The sequence below is a fragment of the Dermacentor andersoni genome, chromosome 1, assembly GCF_023375885.2.
Source record: "Dermacentor andersoni chromosome 1, qqDerAnde1_hic_scaffold, whole genome shotgun sequence".
Classification (NCBI taxonomy): domain Eukaryota; kingdom Metazoa; phylum Arthropoda; class Arachnida; order Ixodida; family Ixodidae; genus Dermacentor; species Dermacentor andersoni.
Window position 1 is genome coordinate 286546578 of NC_092814.1, and position 20243 is coordinate 286566820.

At 45.0% G+C, this 20243-nt stretch overlaps 1 protein-coding gene and 1 non-coding gene across 3 annotated transcripts in view; one reads left to right on the forward strand and one right to left on the reverse strand.

Moving 5' to 3' along the window:
• LOC140213731 (uncharacterized) overlaps positions 1-20243 on the reverse strand; it is a 550291-nt gene that overhangs the window by 108442 nt on the left and 421606 nt on the right. The gene's annotated exons all lie outside the window — the stretch shown is intronic.
• On the forward strand, positions 1722-1912 carry LOC126548684 (U2 spliceosomal RNA). Its single transcript, XR_007603016.1, has one exon. It is a non-coding gene; the product is annotated as a U2 spliceosomal RNA (small nuclear RNA).

Genomic DNA, 20243 nt, shown 5'->3' on the forward strand with positions numbered 1-20243 from the left:
ATACATGGGTGCTAAAATAGGCTCAATTTGATCACGTAAAATAAAATATAGCAAAATGTTTATGCAGTACTAGGTTTACCTGTCTTGGGTGGGTATTCTATAAAATTTGAATAAACAACGGCGATGATCATTTTGTTTGAAACGTGTCCAAAATGTTCCAAATTTTGAGTTTTTCGCAATTTTGCCCTTTTGGGGATTTTGTAAAGAAATAAATACGTGGCTTAGTTGCATACTTATTTCTTTAGCTTGCGATAACATTTATGAATATTTGTCAGAAATATATTTCAGCTTCATCGCCTTAGATAAAATGCCACCCCCCCCCCAAAAAAAAAAAATCCTGATTTCGTGTTTAGTCAGAGGAAAGATCCAAAGTTAGGCAATTATTCAAGAACATACTGCGGGTGACATGAACTTCGCGTGGGCCAATAATACTAGTGGTGTAGAATCTCCGAATGATATTTGGCGGGGTACAATGCGTTCATTTGATAAGCCTTCTAATTTGTAAAATGTGCAAGCCGTTAAAACGCAAAAAAAAATTATGAGGTTTTACGTGCCATAACCACTTTCTGATTATGAGCCACGCCGTAGTGGAGGACTCCGGAAATTTCGACCACCTGGGGTTCTTTAACGTGCCCCTAAATCTAAACAGACGGGTGTTTTCACCCCCGTCGAAATGTGGCCGCCGTGGCCGTGATTCGATCCCGCGAGCTCGTGCTCAGCAGCCTAACACCACAGCCACTGAGCAACCATGGCGGGTCTTAAAACGCTCTTTCCCACCTTTAGTGAAATAAGAATATTCTTTAAAAAGAAATCCGTGCTAAGTTTTGCAAAACGATGGTTCATTCCTTTTTATACAGGCATTTTCCCACCTCATAAAAAATTCGATGAAAACTAAAAATAGCCGGACCCCCCTCAGTCTGTCATTATCTGAAACCACCCAGCTGTCTTGAATGCGACAGTAGAGTTTATTTGCCTCATGACAGGCGTCCGCCTGGCTGCCCACACGCGCCTTCTCGCAAGCTTTTTTATCGCAATGGCACACGGAAGAACTCGCCGACTATGCTTCACCGCTTCCTACAACTTAAAATTAAATTCGGATGTTTTATGCGCCAAAACCGCGATCTGGTTATGTCAGGCCGTAGTGGAGGGGGGTCTCCGGAATAATTTTGACCTGGGGTTCGTTAATAAACGTGAACTCAATGCAGTGTATGCGAGCGTGTCTGCATTCCGCTCCTACCGGAATGCGGCCGCCGCGGCCGGGATCGAACCCGCGACCTCGAGCTGAGAAGCGAGACGCCATAGCCGCTGGGCTACCCCGGCGGGCTTTCTACGCCTTTATCCATGGATAAAATCTCCATGTGTACTAGACAGATCCAGCATGCGCACTCAGGTGTGTGTCCTAAAGTTTCTTTATGGAGGCGTGTCAATCGGAATGTAAGAAAAGAAATTATGAGCCATTCCACTCTGTCAAGGTGGATGACCAGCGAAGCTGTTTAAGCACACGGGACAAAGGTGACACAGAATTTTGAACAAAAAGGTACGAACTCACTTAGCGTGAATTTTATATACATTGGCGTGGACGACGGGACCGCCACCCCGAGGAGCCGGAGGAAACTGGTCACGCGTGACGCTTCGACGGGACCGCCACCACGCGAGAGCGGAAGGAAAGGAGATACGCAAGCGCTTGGGACGCCGACAAAGAGAGGGCAGTGAGAACGTAGACACGGCCGACGCGGGTCAAAGTGCAGTATCTCGTCTTATCAGCTTAATATCTCATACGGGTTCTGTTTGGACCCAAGATATTAAACGTATGGGAGTGCACGTTGCAAGTTGGTGGAGTGCTTGAAGCTTGCTTCAGCTCCGCCGCGGGTCGGCCCGGTATTGCCCTCTCTCCGGAATGGGGCCACGGTTTTTGCACACGCAGACCAAAAATGAATGGAACCCTAGCCTTAAACAGCGTCGCTGTAGAAAATAAGTACAAAATAAAAGAAAATACAAACTAAGACGGGCTGCGCAGGCTGCAAAATAAGACGGCCTGTAGTCCCCCGCTACACGTGCCGACTACCTGAGCACTACAGCGATTGCACTGCGCGGTGGAGCGGTGGCACGAAACTATGCTGAGCGAGGTTCAGGGACGAACAATTAACATCTCTCCTAAAACATGAACAAAAATGAGGTAACGGTGGAAATGTAATGCTAGCAAAAATGGCCTATCTAATGCACTTTGTGTTATATGATGACATGGAACGCCTCATAGCAAAAATCACGGCTGAAAGTGGACGAAAACCGATATTTTGCCATGTTTGTTACGCTTTTTCCAGAAAAGCCGCACAATACATCGGCGCAAGAGAATTTTCAGAGTAATTAAAGTACAGCTCTAGGACAATCAGGTAAAATAATTACACTGAATTATTCGGTAGTAATTTTGCCAATAAAGAGATGGTCAATTTGGCAAAATCTTGCCCAAATTTGGAGCTCCTAAACCTCTTTTTCGGTGGAAGTTGACAGGAAACACCACTACGGATTGAAGAAAAACCTTTGTATGTTCACCAGACAAAGTTGTGTAGCGTCACGGAACAAAATTATTTCAATATTATTTTCTTGCAAAACCATGTTTTACGTACTTGAAGCATGCTTTGCAATTATCTCACGCGACAAGTACCGGTGGCGACTGCAAGCGTAGTTTGAGCTGAAATCCGTCGGCGTGCGGCGTTTCCCACTTGAACTCGACATCGCATTTAGTTAGATGAGTCAGCGGCGTAGCGATGCGGGAAAAGTCCTCGACAAAGCGCCTGATAGTAGGTGCACATGCCAAGAAATCTGCGCACTGCCTTTTTGTCGACGGGCTGCTGGAACTTTGCGATAGCAGCTGCCTCCAGCGGGTCGGGGGGGACTCCAGATTTGCTGATGACGTGTCCCAGGAACAACAGCTCTTCGTACGCAAAGCGACACTTTCCCAGTTTCAAAGTTAGTCCGCAGGACTAGAGTGTCTTTGGTACTGTTTCAAGCTTGTGCTGCAAGTGCTCGTCGAAACTCGCAGAAAAAACGACGACGTCATCCAAGTAGGCGAGGCAGGTCTGCCACTTCGACCCTGCTAACACCGTGTCAATCACGCGCTGGAACGTTGCAGGCACCGAGCACAGTCCGAATGGCATGACCTTGAACTCATAGAGGCCGTCTGGCGTGAAGAAGGCAGCCTTTTCGCGATCTCTCTCGTCGACTTCTATTTGCCAGTAGCCAGACTTATGATCCATTAACGAGAAGTATTTACTGTTGCAGAGCCGACTCAATGCGTCGTCTATTCGTGGGAGGGGTTATACGTCCTTCTTCGGCGGGGGGTGGGGTGGGGGGGGGGGGTGATCTTGTTCAGTCTACGATAATCGACGCAGAAACTTAAGGTTCCGTCCTTTTTCTTCACCAAGACTACAGGAGATGCCCACGGGCTTTTCGACGGCTGGATGATGTCGTCGCGCAGCATTTCGTCGACTTGTCTTATAGCTTCACGTTCTCGCGTCGAAACTCGGTAAGGGCTCTGGCGAAGTAGTCGAGCGCACTCTTCGGTTATTATGCGATGATTTGCAACTGGTGTTTGTCGAATCCTCGATGACGTCAAAAAGCAGTCTTTGTATCGTCGGAGCAGACTTCTGAGCTGTTGCTGCTTAATCATGGGGAGACTTGGATTTATGTCGAAGTCTGGTTCGGGAACTATGGTCGTCACGGTACATCCGAGAGGACAGACGCATTGCTGGTTTCCAGAATTTCTTCGATGTACGCGATTGTCGTGCCCTTGTTGATGTGCTTGAACTCCTGGCTAAAGTTTGTCAGCAACACTTTCGCTTTTGACCCACCCGTTGCTCGGTGGCTATGGTGTTGGGATGCTGAGCACGAGGTCGCGGGATCGAATCCCAGCCACGGCGGCCGCATTTCGATGGGGGCGAAATGCGAAAACATCCGTGTACTTAGATTTAGGTGCACGTTAAAGAACCCCAGGTGGTCTAAATTTCCGGAGTCCTCCACTACGGCGTGCCGCATAATCAGAAAGTGGTTTTGGCACGTAAAACCCCATAATTTAATCAACTTTCGCTTTTCCTCCGTGCGGTCGAGCGATCCCTCTTGCGACGCAGATTTCACGGTCTAGCAGTAGATGTTCACCCTCGATGACGCCTTCTACGTCTGCAAGTGTTTCGGTGCCGACGGAAATGACAATGCTGGAGCGGGGCGGGATGCTGACTACATTTTCGAGCAAACACAAGGCATGGTGACTACGAGAGCTCTCCGGTGGTATCGCTTAATCTTCGGGTAGCGTTATCGACTCCGACTTCAGGTCGATGACTGCGCCGTGTTGGTTCAGGAAGTGCATGCCGAGAATTACATCTCGTGAACACTGTTGGAGGATAACGAAGGTGGCAGGGCAGGTACGGTCATTAACGGTAATTCTGGCCATGCAGATTACAGTCGGTGTTATAAGGTGTCCTCCAGCTGTCCGGATTTGAGGGCCTTCACATACAGTCTTAAGTTTCTTCAACTTGGCGGCAAGAGGTCCACTCATCACGGAGTAGTAGGCTCCTGTGTCCATTGAGGCAGTGACTGCGTGGCCATAGATAAGTACCTCGAGGTCGGTGGTTCTTTGTCTTGCGTTGCAGTTATGTCTTGGCGTCGGATCACGGCTGCGTCGCGCTGACGTGTGGCTGGTACGCTGCGCCGTCAGGGCTTTGGTAGGTGCATTCTTTCCTTGCAGACTTCGTCGGGATGGCGGCGTGTCGTTATTATGTCGTCGAGATAGTGTCTTCGCACCTTCATCGGCGGCGGAGGATCTTCGTTAGTTCGACGAACAGCAACCGCACCTCCATCGGTTGCTGCTTTTAGTTTTCTGGACAAGGGCTGACGGACTGGCCCCGGGCTGGTGCAATATATGGACGGCGCTGCGGCGACAAATAGCAGCCTGGTGACGGCGAACGGGACGGTCGTCGAGAACTCCACTGAGTGGCGGCGAAGTAGTTAGCGATGTCACGTGGGCGCTCCCCAAGTTGTTGACGCAGCGCGTTGACGGCGAACCCTCGCAGTCCCAAGTCGCGGTATGGGCATCGGCGGTACACATGGCCGGCTTCCCCGCAATGGTAGCAGAGTGGGCGGTGGTCGGGGACGCGCCAAATGTCTGTTTTCCTCGGGATGTTTCGCTGGCCGACAGGTGGGCGAGGTGGCGCCGGCGGCAGTGGCGGCGTCTGGCGACGGAATCGCGGCGTCATGGGGGCCCTGGCGTGGGCGCGGAGGGGGAATCTGGCGGCGGGCGACGGCGGCGCATGTCATCGCTTCCGGCTGTGGCGATGGCGGTTGTACTTCAGTAACCCCAAGTGGTCGCTGAACCTCTTCTTTGACGATGTCGGCGATTGAGGCCGCTTGAGGCTGCGACGTAGGGAAGAGCTTCTACAGTTCCTCTCGCACGACCGCTGTGATGGTCTCGCGCAGGTCGTCGGTGCCCACTGGTTGAACTTCGGCGCAGTTCGTTGGGAGCGTGCGTCCGTTGAACTGCCTGTTCCTAATTTCGAGTGTTTTCTCGATGGTTGTTGGCTCGGAAGCAAATTCAGCAACTGTCTTGGGCGGGTTGCGCATCAATCCGGCGAAGAGCTCTTGCTTGATACCCCTCATCAAGAAGCGAAGTTTTTTCTCTTCTGGCATGTCGGGGTCGACGTGTCTGAACAGACGAGTCATCTCCTCCGTGAAGACCGCGATGCTCTCGTTGGGAAGTTGCACTCGGGCTTCTAGCAGAGCTACAGCCTTTTCCTTGCCCACGACACCTGTAAAAGTCTGCAAGAAGCCATTGCGGAACAGGTCCCATGTTGTCAGGGTAGATTCTCGGTTCTCAAACCACGTTCTGGCGGCGTCTTCTAAGGCGAAGTATAGATGCCGCAGCTTGTCGTCGGAGTTTCAGCTGTTGAATTTGGCGATTCTTTCGTAAGTGTCCAGCCAGGTTTCAGGATCTTCAGTCGATGATCCATGGAAGGTCGGTGGCTCCCTGGGCTGTTGCAGCACGATGGGGGACGCTGGAGCTGCCATTGGGGTTGACTTGGCGACGATCTTCCTGGTCATGCTCCGGGGGCAGTCTTTGCAGCCTGTGGCTACCTCGCTGGTTCTTGGCGACGTTGGCGTTGTCTCTCGCGTTCGAGCTTGAGTCACGGCTTTCTGGGGGCGTGCGGCACATGAACGCAAAGCAACTCCATCGGATGTAACGTAGTAGTGACGGTAAAGAACACATTAGCAATACTGTGAATGACGAAACTAACTTTTATTGGGCGACCCTGTGCCCACAGAAACAGGCTACACTTAAAGCACAACGATAGCGGCACAGACAGTCGGCGATGGTCGAAATCTGATCAGCGGGTCAAGCACGTCGGCTTTTACACATCAGTCATCGAAGGTCCCAGAGTAATGGCTGGTGCCCGCGTGTCTTCCCGAAAGTTGTACACCATTCGCATTGCGCATACATGAAATCAGATTACACAAGGTTCGATGACAACAGACAGCGGATAGAACCATCGATAACATTCAAGAAACTTCCGATACATGCAGGCGCGTCGTGCGCTGTGCGATAACATTTGTTAGGCGCCGAAACAGGTTCACCTGATAAAGATAAACAAGTACACGTGTCAATATCAAAGGCACACCGCAACTCTACAGACACATGTACATTCGTTTATGTGATTTAGTTAATTTTTTCTTCATTACAGCAACATAAGGCTTTGTTGTTCCGGCCGCTTCGCATGCATGCTTGTACCCACGCAGCGAGTTCGCACCCTTGTGCAAATTTTTTTTTACACAAGCACCCTCTTTTCTATCATATACCCACGTCAGATCAAGTGACTTCCATTTAAGCCACGCATTTTATTTTGTTGTGTTTTGATTTGCTTTTTCCTCTCATCATCGCCTCTTTTAACTCAAAGTGAACGCTGGAAACCGCCTCCCGCTTGCACGGTGCCGTTTGCGGTGGTTGTCTATATGCCACTTTAAGGCTAAAGTCCAGAAGAGATTGAAATAATTAATGTATTTATCTTAACAAATCAAAGAGAAGGAAAATGCCTAAGAAGCTTTTATCCAATTATCGCGATAAATGATGAAAATATATATGATAAATGTGTCTGACGTCAAAGCAACCAGTTTCTTCATTTCATGCATACTGGAACGCGCCTCCAAAGATACTGAAACAAGGATGCACAGATAAGACATGTACATACGACGTCGAAAGCTTACGGACCGCGATATCTGAGAAAAAGGTCAATATTTCCGCAGCGTGGCCTTCGGATTTCAGACATCTGCTATAGTACACGCAGACAACGTAGTGCTGTACAGTTTTACTGGCTGCGGTCACAAACCGCGCGAAAATTCTACGTTTGCTCAGATACCGTGGTACGCAAACTTTTGACGCCGACTGCGCTCTGATCGGCGCGTTAGTTGGACGTGCTCCTGTAGCGGCAATGACGAGACAGGCGAACAGAAGCGGAAGGTATACGGTGCTGTCTTTTCGACTTACGAAATTGCTCACATCGGTGTCCTCCAGATTGTATAGAAAATACCGACACATGCTCGCAGTACTTTACGTTGTGCACTCTCCGGGCTCAAGAGAACTTTTTCAGCACAACGATAGATGAAACAAACAAGCAAGAAAGAAACAAACAAACAAACTAACTAACAAACAAACACACCAAGAGGCCCGCACAACGACGATAGGAGATTACCCAGGCCATTTGTAGAGTAACAAATTAAGCGGAACCTGCCTGAACGGGAACTGTCTAAGATAAGCGTCGCATTATAAGCCGGTCGGCGTTGTACGGTATGCGTGGTAATGATGCGTGTGGAGGTTATGCCGCATTTAACATCGCCCATAAACTTGGCGTAGTGTTCCCCGTATGTTCTCAATGTTTGACCTCGGTTGTAACTGCAATTATGCCAGGGCAGCGGTGTAAGTTTTGCGCCGGTCGTAAAACACACTAATAGCGCTGCTGGACCACTTGCGTACGTAATCTAAGGTAAAAAGACACATTTAACCCACCTATTTGGAACGTTGTCTACACACTACCCATTATGTTCCCCTAATTTTGCCCAAACATGAACAAGGCGCTTTGTTTAGTGCACCGAAGACACCATGAGAAACAAACTGCGATCCTCGTATATGACGAACAAAAATAGGGGAAAAAAACGAAGGTTCGGTAATTATTTGCAACGTTACATTTTAGGCGAGTACGTGATCGTTTCGCTTCACATGATGCGACTGGAACGACGAAAAGTTACACTGAAAATTCTCGCTATTTACACGGAATTTGAAGTTCGTACTTCGCGCAGTTGCTTTAGTGGTCTGGGAAACATTTCGAATAACGGTAGTATGACACCTTGGAGCGACTGTGTAAGTAACTTTCTCGCAGAGGTTGCCACGGATCCACACAGATTAAACATTTGTCGCTCGGCTCTCAGCACACGGTTCCTACTTCACCGTGATTCATAAACACCGTGATTCACAGAGTTTACCGAGGGAACCAGGAAAAGCAACTGAATGCCTTGTGCAACGCATGAAAGTTGTGAAAATGCGGGTATTTAGTAAACGTCTTCAAATCACATAAGCAACATACGCTGTTCAAACTTTCCATATATTTCACCCAAAAAGTGGCCCACATTTTCCTAAAAATATCAAATCTCAACTTATTTCTTCTGCCAGGGAACGTGTGCTAGTGTAACTCTTATGTTGAACTAGCCTAAAATTAGTATGGACAGACCACGTCAGACGTCCCACATGCTGACAGAAAAAAATTTAAGGCAGTGCTGTTATGGTATTGTAATGGCGCTGCACATTCGACAATGTTTTTGTAACGTTTGACGCAAGAACAAAAACACTAAAAAGAAAGCACAAAGACCACACAGTACAACAAGCTGCAAAATGATTGGTAACCAACTGGCCCAACTGTCGACATTCCTGAAGGTCGCTTTCACCAACATATGATAAGTGGTGATTGGTGATTACACAATGAAATTAAAGATACCTTACAGGCCCCCTACAACCATTGCCTAAGGGAGGAGAGCACAATCAAAGATTATAACATATACATTAATTAGAATACATATGTGAATACGTATACCAAAAAAAAACAGAGTAAGAAGTGCGCTAACATACAGTAATATATAGCATTACAATGTGCACAAGCAACAAACCGAACGCTTTGGACATGACAGCTAATTCAGCAATAAATTTTCACACAGTAAACTAAAATAGAATTACAGAACGAGCGGGTCATAATTAGGCTATAACAAAGCTGTATTTAACGCGCAGTTGTGCATTAACAACGGCAAATGCAATGACAAAAATAATACGTTAGGTTATGTAGAGTTGTTTGAAAAAATCGTTGATAGAAGAAGCCGGACAGTTTCTTGGTCACTCTCATAAACTATGGTGTTAGGAAGGTCGTTCCAAAGGCGAATGGCTCTTGGTAGAGCGGCGTAGTCAAATGAGTTAGTCTTTCCGTAGATGTGCATAAAATTTAAACGACTGTTGTGACCTGCAATGAGTAGTTTCAAGATGCAGAACTGATGGCGCTGTGTTATGGACGTATTTATGAAATGATAATAGCAGGGCTGTATCACGACGACCATGCGAGGGCTTTAGTGAGAATTCGAGTTTAATTTGTGTTGTGCATTTTTTATAGTCATAACAACGCGAAAGAAAACCCGCAGCCCTATTCTGAATAGATTCGAGTTTTTAGATAAAATATTTTTGATGGGGAGATCAGACGGATGCAGCGTATTCAAGCTGAGGTCGAACAAACGTTAGGTAAGCTATTGACACGTGCACTTATCTTTATCGGGCGACCACGTTTCGCCGCGTAACAAATGTTATCGCACAGCGCGGGACGCGTCTGCATGTATCCGAAGTTTCTGGAAAGTTATCGATGCTTCTATGCACTGTCTGTTGTCGCCGAACCTTGTGTTATCTGATTTCATCGCGTGACTCGAATGTTGTAGAACTTTGTGGAAGGCATGCGGGTCCCAACGATTAGTCTGGAACATTCGATGACTGCTGTATAAAAGCCGACGCACTTGACCCGCAGATCAGATTTTCGACGTTCGTCGACTGTGTTCGCCGCTCTCGTTGTGCTTTAAGTGTAGCCTCTTTTGTGGGCACAGGTTCGCCCAATAAAAGCTAGTTTTGTCTTTCACAGTATTGCTACTGTGTTCTTTGACGTCACGACCACGTGACACTATAGTTTACGAACATTTTAGTAGAATTATGTAACTTGCGGCGCATGTACCCTAATGATCTCGAAGAATTGGCGTACATGCATGCAATGTGCATTGACCCCGAAATAGTCGAAGTTAAGTTAATACCAAGATACTTATATTGAGTATCATGCAATATTGTGATGTTAATTATGAGACAAAAAACGTAGAATTAGTATCCTTGCGTCTAAAAGAGATTATTTTACATTTAGAAACGTTAAGCTTCATTAGCCAAGTGTTACATCAAAAAGAAATAAGTTATAGATGTTTTTGAATGATTGTATGATCATCGGCAGCCTTAATGGAACGATAAAGAATGCATGTAGTCGTCCGCAAAAATGCGCACGTGTGAGGAAATGTTATTCGGTAAGACATTAACGTATATTAGAAATGGTAACGGCCCAATAATGCTTCCTTGTGTTACAACTGCAGTAACGTGTGAAAGAGGAAAGGGAAAATTATTTACTGCTGTGAATTGCTGACGATTAGATACAAAATTGCGAATCCATGTAAGCGGAAGAGAATCTAATTTAAGAGTCGACCATTTCAAAATCAAACGGCAATGTGCTACAATGTGAAACGCTTTTGAAAAGTCTAGAAATGCACAATTACTTTGTAAATCATCTGACATGTTATTACATACATTTATTGTTAATTCGAATAATTGGGTCTCACATGAGAAATTTCTCCGAAATCCGTGTTGACTAGCAAAGAAAAATTTTCTGGCTTCCAGGTGGCTGTAGATATTTGATGCAATTACATATTCCAGCATTTTGCAGCATATAGATGTTTATTTTCAGCGATTCACAGGCGGCTTTAACATCACTCTGCAGCACAAAAGGAAAAACAATCTGTGATAGTATAATATACGAAACTCTTAAACACCTCACAAAGGCAGGCCAAGCGAAGCATGAAATAGCATTCCAGTGGATACCAGGACATTGTAACCTTCTTGGCAACACAGCAGCCGATGACGCAGCACGACAAGCACACCTCAACATGATGTACGTGGTTTCGCTCCCAATATGAAAGAATGAATTACGCTGCATTATAAGGACAACGTCTTTCAACATGTGTAGAAATACGAGGTTTGACAAGAATTCTAAGAGCTCAGATTTGTATCATATTGACCCGTTTACTGAATCCAAATTTTCATTGTCATTAGACAGAAATATGGAGACCCTTATTCAACGATTAAAGCTAGGCACTGCTACACAAAACATTTCTTACATAGGATTGGCCGTGCGGAAACACCCGAATGTGATTGTGGATTTGTAGATGAAGATATACATCACCTCCTTCTAGATTACCCACATCACGACACACCAAGACGCCGACTTAAATGAACCTTAATTACATTAGACCGCAGACCTTTCAGTTTAAAGAAACTTCTGAGTCGTTGGCCAACAACGGCCTTGCAGAAGAGCGCTTTAAAAGAATTAAATTTTTTTTCTCGAAGACAGCGGCATGGTTGGGGGGGGGGGGGGGGGGTTATTAACGCTTTTAATCTTCCTTTCATTTCAATGTCACTGTATATATGTGTGTTTGTGGATTATGTTATGATGACTGTTCTGTTGTGGCTATATGCGATAATGAATTTACACGATGTATATGTACCACCCGCTGACAAGAGAATGTAATTTTAGGTGACAGTATTCCTTGTATTTATGAGACATTTTTCTACTGAACTATGGAGTGATTTAGCTTGTATATTGTATGTATACAATGCATTTCTTACGTCATAGTGTTACTGTGAAAATGTTGCTTGACAAGTTCTGGTGCTCGTATGGAAACGGTTATTTGATATGCAATCTTGAACCCTGTGTGTTCTAAGCTAGACTCATTCAAGAGCTTAGGAGTAGCCGGCGCCTTAAATTGTGCGTCAACATTTTATATCATATCAATAAAAAAAAATGATATTGGACGGTAGTCTTCCGGTGCGTATTTATTACCCGACTTAACAATGGGCATAATATTTGATATCTTCCAGTCTGAGGGCAGCACGCCACTCTCTAATGATTGGCTGAAGGTGTGGGACAGAACTTTACTGACACTATGACGGTGGTTTTTCGACAATTTTAGAATTAATGTCGTCGACGTTGATTAGCTTGAGGTTATCTATCAGGCATGCGACGCCTTCAACTGTTACTTCTACAGGTGTCATATATTGTTAGTTTAATTGCGGTACATCCGGCAGATCAGACTGATCTTTTGTGGCGAATATAGAAGAAACAGAAGTATTGAGAGTAGAAGCGCAGTGAATATCTCAAAGTTTTCCCAAGTTTCCAAAGCTTTTATTTCGTATTTACAGTACATGGTGCATAGCATATTTACAGCAGGAGGCCTAAAAGTGAGATTTGCAAATCTGCAAATATGGATTATTATTATTATTATTGTTATTATTATTATTATTATTGTTGTTGTTGTTGTTGTTGTAGTAGTTGTTGTTGTATAAAGAAATTTTATTGTGGCCCTGATCTGGGCTTCTAATGTGCCAGAACTTTCTGGGATAAGATTTTAGAAGAGATGGGGTAAGTCATGAGTGAAGTATTTAGCTGAAGACAGTGTAGAATAGTAAGTTCTTTAAAATTTCCTTTTATGTGCACCAAGCTGCTAACGTGCGCAAGCGTTTAGCGCTATCGCAGTGGCGTTTCCTCCTGTTTCTCAGTAAGCGTACGGACCTGGTGAACAATGGGTTAGATTTATCGTTGGTTATCGTAATCAGAGGGACGTACTGGTTAACCAAGGCAGACATCGTATTCCTGAAGAGTATGGAATTCTCCTCCACCGACCGACCACCGTGGCCTCTCCACCACTGTGGGAAAAGAATATATCTTACTCGGAATTCATAACGTTGTAATTGGCTTTATTATAATCGTGTATTTCTTAGTAGCATGACTTGTAAATTATGAGGGTACGTTAAGGTTTACTTGTATATATATAGTGGACAGATCCCGCCATAATAAACTTCAGGTGCGCTTCTGGCGTCACGCAGAGTTTTTTGGGAATCGACTAACGATATTCGAAAACACAAAATCAGCTTGCTCTATCTAACCTAATGATGGGGGGTGGGGGAGGGGTGACCCGACAAATTATTATAATCAGCCGTAACCAATAATGGCATGCCTTACGGCAAGAAATTGTTGGAAGCGTCCACCAGCTGCGTGGCCACGGCGTTACGCTGCTACGCACGAGATCGTGTGTTCGATCCCGGCCGCATTCCAATGAAGGCGGAGTACAAAAAAAAAAAAAAGAAGTCACGCTTGTACATCGTGTAGTGGGCGCACATTGGAAAAGTAGTCCAGGTAGTCAGATCTAAACGGGCGTCCCCCCCCCCCCCCCCCTACGGCGTGCCTCAAATCTTATCGTGGTTTTGACATATAAGGCCCACGAATTTAATTTAGTTAAATAAATTGCCCCAGAGAAAAACGGCTCTGTCAATACGCTTATTAAATGGATTTGGCAGCCTACTGCCAAGCCGATATATATATATATATATATATATATATATATATATATATAATTCGTCAGCTTCATTTTAGCGCAATACAGGGACACTTAAAGTATTGTTTACATGTGTGGTATGTGAAGTCTACGTCTCGCCTTAATAGTAAGCATGCTATACAAATGAAGTGCGTTCGGTTTACCGATACCCTTGTAGAGTATGAGCACACATTACCAAGCGCATTTTGAGCGACACAAGATATTGTCAGTTCCGGACTTATAGCAGCACTTGCGAGGAGTAATATTTTCGCAAATTAAGAGAAACCGCGAGTTACATTTTACTCTACACTTATGCACACAAAGCGCGCGTTACCAGTCTTTCGAAACACCAGCTTTTCGAACAAGAAAATTTGAAACAAATAACGCCACACAACTATTAACATGGCAAATACCAAACCTGCCAAATGACCAAACTATACAGCGACGTTATGATCCCCTGCTTAATGGATGTGAATAATATTTGGCTCGGGTGTTCACGGCAGCACTGTCTCGAGTTTAGTATGGCTTATTTACCATGATCAAGAAGTCTTGCATGGCCCCTTTACGGAAGAATTAAATCAATTACTTTTAGAAAACGAATTCCAGCTTCGTTCCCACGAAAGTGGGTTTAACTCAGTTTTTATCACTTACTGGACTTTATAGATTGCAATCAAACAAACAAACAAACAAACAAACAAACAAACACAAATAAATAAATTTATGGCATCCTCGATTAAGCGCCGACTGTAGCGACCGGGAATCTTTGATGAGGAGCGAAGCGCGCGCTTTCCCTAACCCGCCCTTGCTCACGTCCCCCTTCGCGCACCGGGGAAAATCGGCGGTGAGCCGGTATGCAATCCCCGGCGATCGTTGCGCGCAGCAGAGACCGCACTAAAGTGAGCGCCGCTGGTGTTTTCTACAGTTTGGCAACTTCAAAGACGACGGCAAAAAGCGACCGCTAGTTAGTGTGTCTGTGGAAGTCGCGCAGAACGTGTGCTACAGAGGCGTCTGCACTGCCTCCTTCTGCAACATGTAGGCAGGAATCCCGAGGAATCCTGCACAGACCGTGCAGCAACGACCGCGTCGAGGGTCTCCGTAGCTCCGTTGGCTGCGCCTGCACAGCGTGCATCACGGGTTCGGCGCTCTTTACACGCGCACAAACGCAGTGTCTGTCCGCGACGACGATGAGGCACGAACTCGCAAAGGTTCATGGAACGCGTCGTCTGCTCGGCTCTTCCGGTTCGACGGATGACGCTTCCGGCGCACGATTCTCCGTTCGCGGGGCCGGTTGCGCTTGCTCTCGGAGCACCTTCATCGCAACGCATAGCCCCTGCTATTGATTTCTAGGTCCTGCGATGGTCCCATCGATGAGCGACAGTGAAAGCTGAGCATAGGCAGTCATTTTAAACATATATATATTTGTTAATCGAAACGATCGAACACATGAATGCGTGCTGTCACCTTCCCGTGCATATATTGGATGACGAGTCACACTTGTTCTCACGTCAAGTCTGCTCTCACGTCAGCGGCAATGTAAGAGTGGTTTAGTAACATTTCAGTCGTGAATATCAGATTTGTACAAGAATCGGTCGTACAATAACGTGTTAGCCAAAGATAAATCGCGTTGCACAAGTTTACACAGTTGCTAAGAACCTTGACTTTCCTTGAGAAAAATACCTTCAGCACATTAGTTCTTGCGAACATTTATAGCATTTTACAGGCGACCTCTATACATTTTGCGATTCTGTGTACATATGCATCATACATGTGCTGACTCGTAAAATGTCTTGCTGTCCACGTCATTGAAAATATTTCCTAGTAAAATGCGTGATAACAAAAAGTTAACCATGTCGTTGGCTTTCTCTGTTTTAACGTAGTAGCTCTAAGTCCAACTTCACCAAAAGACTTGCTATAAAAGCTTCTTACGCATTCGAAGCTGTAGTATGCCCCTTGTATTGGGACGCCTTTTCATATTTTTGTTAGCTATATGGAGCGCAAGTATTCGTCGAGTATTCGTCAAGTGCAGTTCGCTTGCCCCACAGGCGCTCGACACGCCTGCCTCTGTCGTATTATACTTTGGGCGGCTCTTTAATAATAAAACACTGCAGCTCTTTGTCACCATTAGACCAGCGCGTCTCTGACCCGGTGCACCTTTCATAAAATATGCGAACAAAATTATGGTCTACGTCCCTTCAATCCTCTCAATACACCTATCGCCTCCGGCATATCGAACACCATTTGATTGTCGCTATACGAATGTTCTCGCCTAAATCGTGCTCTAAGGCATTCGTGCCAAGAACAGACTTGGATTGCAACCGCCTGCCTGCCCATATTGCCTCCACTGCTAAACCTTGCATATTTACAAAGTGGTGGAAGTGGCAGGTTTGGCCTGCGTTTCCGAGTTGAGTATTGGCCTCGGTTCCGAGATTCGAGTACTCGAATCAGCCTAACGGGACTGAAATCAAATAAGTAAAAAAAAAATATTGTCTCTGACATGAACAGAATTGACCTGAGAATTTGAATGTGGGACTCGTCATACAAGTTAAGCACAAAACTGTGACAGCACGCATAGCTAAATTATGCGTTGAACCGATTAGCCAAAAAAAAAAAAAAAAAAAAAAATCTTCTAGTTACTGTCTATGCTCAGCTTTCGTTGTTGGTCGTCGATACGACCATGCACACCGTTAATATTCGCCGTTGATCCTCCTCCTAAGCCTTCCCAGTTTAATAGCTTCAAGTCGATAGACACTTCGTATAAGGAGCCGCCAGTTTTCAAAGCATTACGCCTCCTCCATCTTTGATTAAATCGATTGTTATTCCATATTCTCCTGCCGTTCCTCCCCGTTTCATGCCTTGCAAGGTCCGTCGGACCTCATCGCTAGTTATAGGAGGAGTCTCTGCAACCTGTTCATTACTGCTTCGAATGGAGGTACCGTGGCTCCTCTGGGTGCTATACAGGTCAGTATAGAATCCTTCCGCTGCTTTTACTATACCTTCGAGATTGATGATGATAGTACCCTGCTCATCTTTCAGTGCATACATCTTGGATTATCCTATGCAAAGTTTCCTTCTCACTGATTTGAGAGTGTGCCCATTTTTTACAGCTTCCTCAGTCTTTCTCACGTGATAATACCGAATATCCCTTAATTTCTCCTTGTTGATCAGTTTTGACAGTTCCGCGAATTCTATCCTATCTCTTGAGTTGGACGCTTTCAATCTTTGTCGTTTCTTTATTAGGTTCTTCGTTGCTTGAGAGAGCTTGCCTACTGGTTGCTTTGGTGCCTTGCCTCCCACTTCAATTGCTGCCTCTGAAGCCAGCCTAGTTACGGTTACATACGGCTCGTCTACACCCTGATTCCGTAATGCCTCCATGACTGCTGAGGTTTCGACTGAATCAAACGCTTTCTCGTAATCAATGAAAGCTATATATAATGGTTGGTTATATTCCGCACATTTCTCTATCACCTGATTGATAGTGTGAATATGGTCTATTGTTGAGTAGCCTTTACGGAATCCTGCCTGGTCCTTTGGTTGACAGAAGTCTAAGGTGTTCCTGATTCTATTTGCGATTACCTTAGTAAATACTTTGTAGGCAACGGACAGTAAGCTGATCAGTCTATAATTTTTCAAGTCTTTGGCATCCCCTTTCTTCTGGATTAAGATTATGTTGGCGTCCTTCCAAGATTTCAGTACGCTAGAGGTCATTAGGCATTGCGTATACAGGGTGGCCAGCATTTCTAGAACAATCTGCCAACCATCCTTCAACAAATCTGCTGTAACCTGATCCTCCCCAGCTGCCTTCCCCCTTTGCATAGCTCCTAAGGCTTTCTTTACTTCTTCCGGCGTTACTTGTGGGATGTCAAATTCCCCTAGACTATTCCCTCTTCCATTAACTTCGTGGGTGCCACTGGTACTGTATAAATCTCTATAGAACTCCTCAGTCCCTTGAACTACCTTATCCATATTAGTGATGATATTTCCGGCTTTGCCTCTTAACGCATACATCTGATTCTTGCCTATTCCTAGTTTCTTCTTCACTGCTTCTAGGCTTCCTCCGTTCTTGAGAGCATGCTCACTTCTAACCATATTACACTTCCTTGTGTCAGCTATCTTACGCTTGTTGATTAACTTGGAAAGTTCTGCCGGTTCTATTCTAGCTGTAGGGTTAGAGGCTTTCGTACATTGGCGTTTCTTAATCATATCTTTCGTCTCCTGCGATATCTTACCGGTATCCTGTCTAACGAAGTTACCACCGACTTCTATTGCATGCTCCTTAATGATGTCCATAAGATTGTCGTTCATTGCTTCAACACTTAGGTCCTCTTCCTGAGTTAAAGCCGAGTACCTCTTCTGTAGCTTGATCCGGAATTCCTATATTTTCCCTCTTACCGCTAACTCATTGATCGGCTTCTTATGTACCAGTTTCTTCCGTTCCCTCCTCAAGTCTAGGCTAATTCGAGATCTTACCATCCTATGGTCACTGCAGCGCACCTTGCCGAGCACGTCCACATCTTGTATGATGCCAGGGTTAGCGCAGAGTATGAAATCTATTTCATTTCTAGTCTCACCATTCGGGCTCCTCCACGTCCAGTTTCGTTTATCCCGTTTGCGGAAGAAGGTATTCATTATCTGCAAATTATTCCGTTCTGCAAACTCTACTAATAACTATCCTCTGCTATTCCTATAACCTATGCCATATTCCCCCACTAACTTGTCTCCAGCCTGCTTCCTGCCTACCCTGGCATTGAAGTCGCCCATCAGTATAGTGTATTCTGTTTTGGCTTTACCCATCGCCCATTCCACGTCTTCATAGAAGCTTTCGACCTCCTGGTCATCGTGACTGGATGTAGGCGCGTAGACCTGTACAAGCTTCAATTTGTACCTCTTATTAAGTTTCACAATAAGACCTGCCACGCTCTCGTTAATGTTATAGAATTCCTGTATGAAACCAGCTATATCCTTATTAATCAGGGATCCGACTCCTAGTTCTGTCTTTCCGCTAAGCGCCGGTAGCACGGGACGTGCCCGATTTTTAGCACTGTATATGCTTCTTTTGTCCTCCTAACCTCACTGAGCCCTATAATATCCCATTTACTGCCCGCTAACTCAGAGGGACCCTGTTCGAGGGCGCTTCTTTATGATGTGGTGGGAGCGCAGTCACGTGGTATTCTTCATGTTTCGCAGGGTTTACTTATCAGTCGCAAAAAATTAGTAAGTCGCTGAAAATACCGAAATTAGATGTCCGTTAACTGTGCCTACAAATGCCTCATTGACACTTTGATAATTACAATAGTAAATCTCGAATCAGATAATTAATTACAATTATCAAATTAAATTTCACTCATCAAAAAATTACTGGCAGCTACTTCATTGTACTGGAAACAATATGCACTAGGTTTTCTTCGAGTAGCGCATTTTTTTTTTTTTTTTTAATCTTGGTTCTACTCGTGACGTACTCGTGACGCTTGTTCCACAGTATGTTCCACATCTGCCGCGAAGGTTTGTGAGTGGTGGCGCTAGCTAACACTCCAAGGGTTAGTTTCGTAGTAACGCATAAATATCCCAGAATGTGGATGGGAAAGAGGTGCCGCGGTAGCTCAATTGATAGAGCATCGCACGCGTAATTCGAAGACCTGGGATCATTCCCCACCTGCGGCAAGTTGCTTTTTCATCCACTTTCATTTCCATTAATTTATCATTTCTTTAATTCAATGATTAAGCAAAAGTAATTGCCCCTGTGTTGTCCTTGGTGTCTTTGTTTGTTGGCTTCTTATGATAAAACTATGGTAATGACACTTTAGTCCGGAAAACTTGGAGGGGGCGCGGGCCCCGGAGCACCCCCCCCCCCCTGTAGTCGGCGCCTATGCACGTATTACTGTAATTTCTTAGTCATGGTATTAGCGAGAACAAAAAAAAAAAACGAAATAACACGTACCCATTTTTATATGAGATAGAAAAACCTTTAACATAGAAGATGTCTACGAAAAATGTTAAGTTGTAATTTGTAACTTAATTTTGCTGCCTATTTATTGTACAAACTACTGTCTAATTCTTTACACTTGTATTAGCGGGAACAAAAAGCACGACCATTTTAATCTGGGCTACACAAGCTATTAGTAAAGAACGAGAAGAAAGGGGGTTTATATAATTAGAAGTCAATAAACAAAGACGCCAAGGACAATATAGGGAATATTACTTGTACTTACTAATTGAATTAAACAAATAATACATTAATCGCAATGAAAGTGGATGAAAAAACAACCTGCCCCCGATGGGCCCATGTCGTCGCATGCGTAATGCGAAGACATGGGATCGTTCCCCACCTGCGGCAAGTTGTTTTTCATCCACTTTCAATGCCATTAATTTATCATTTCTTTACTTCAATTAGTAAGTACAAGTAATTTCCCCTATGTTGTCCTTGGTGTCTTTGTTGGCTTCTCATGACAAGCTATTAGTAAACATTCATGAAAAACAGCGTTAGCGGATGATGTGCGGGCAAAAAC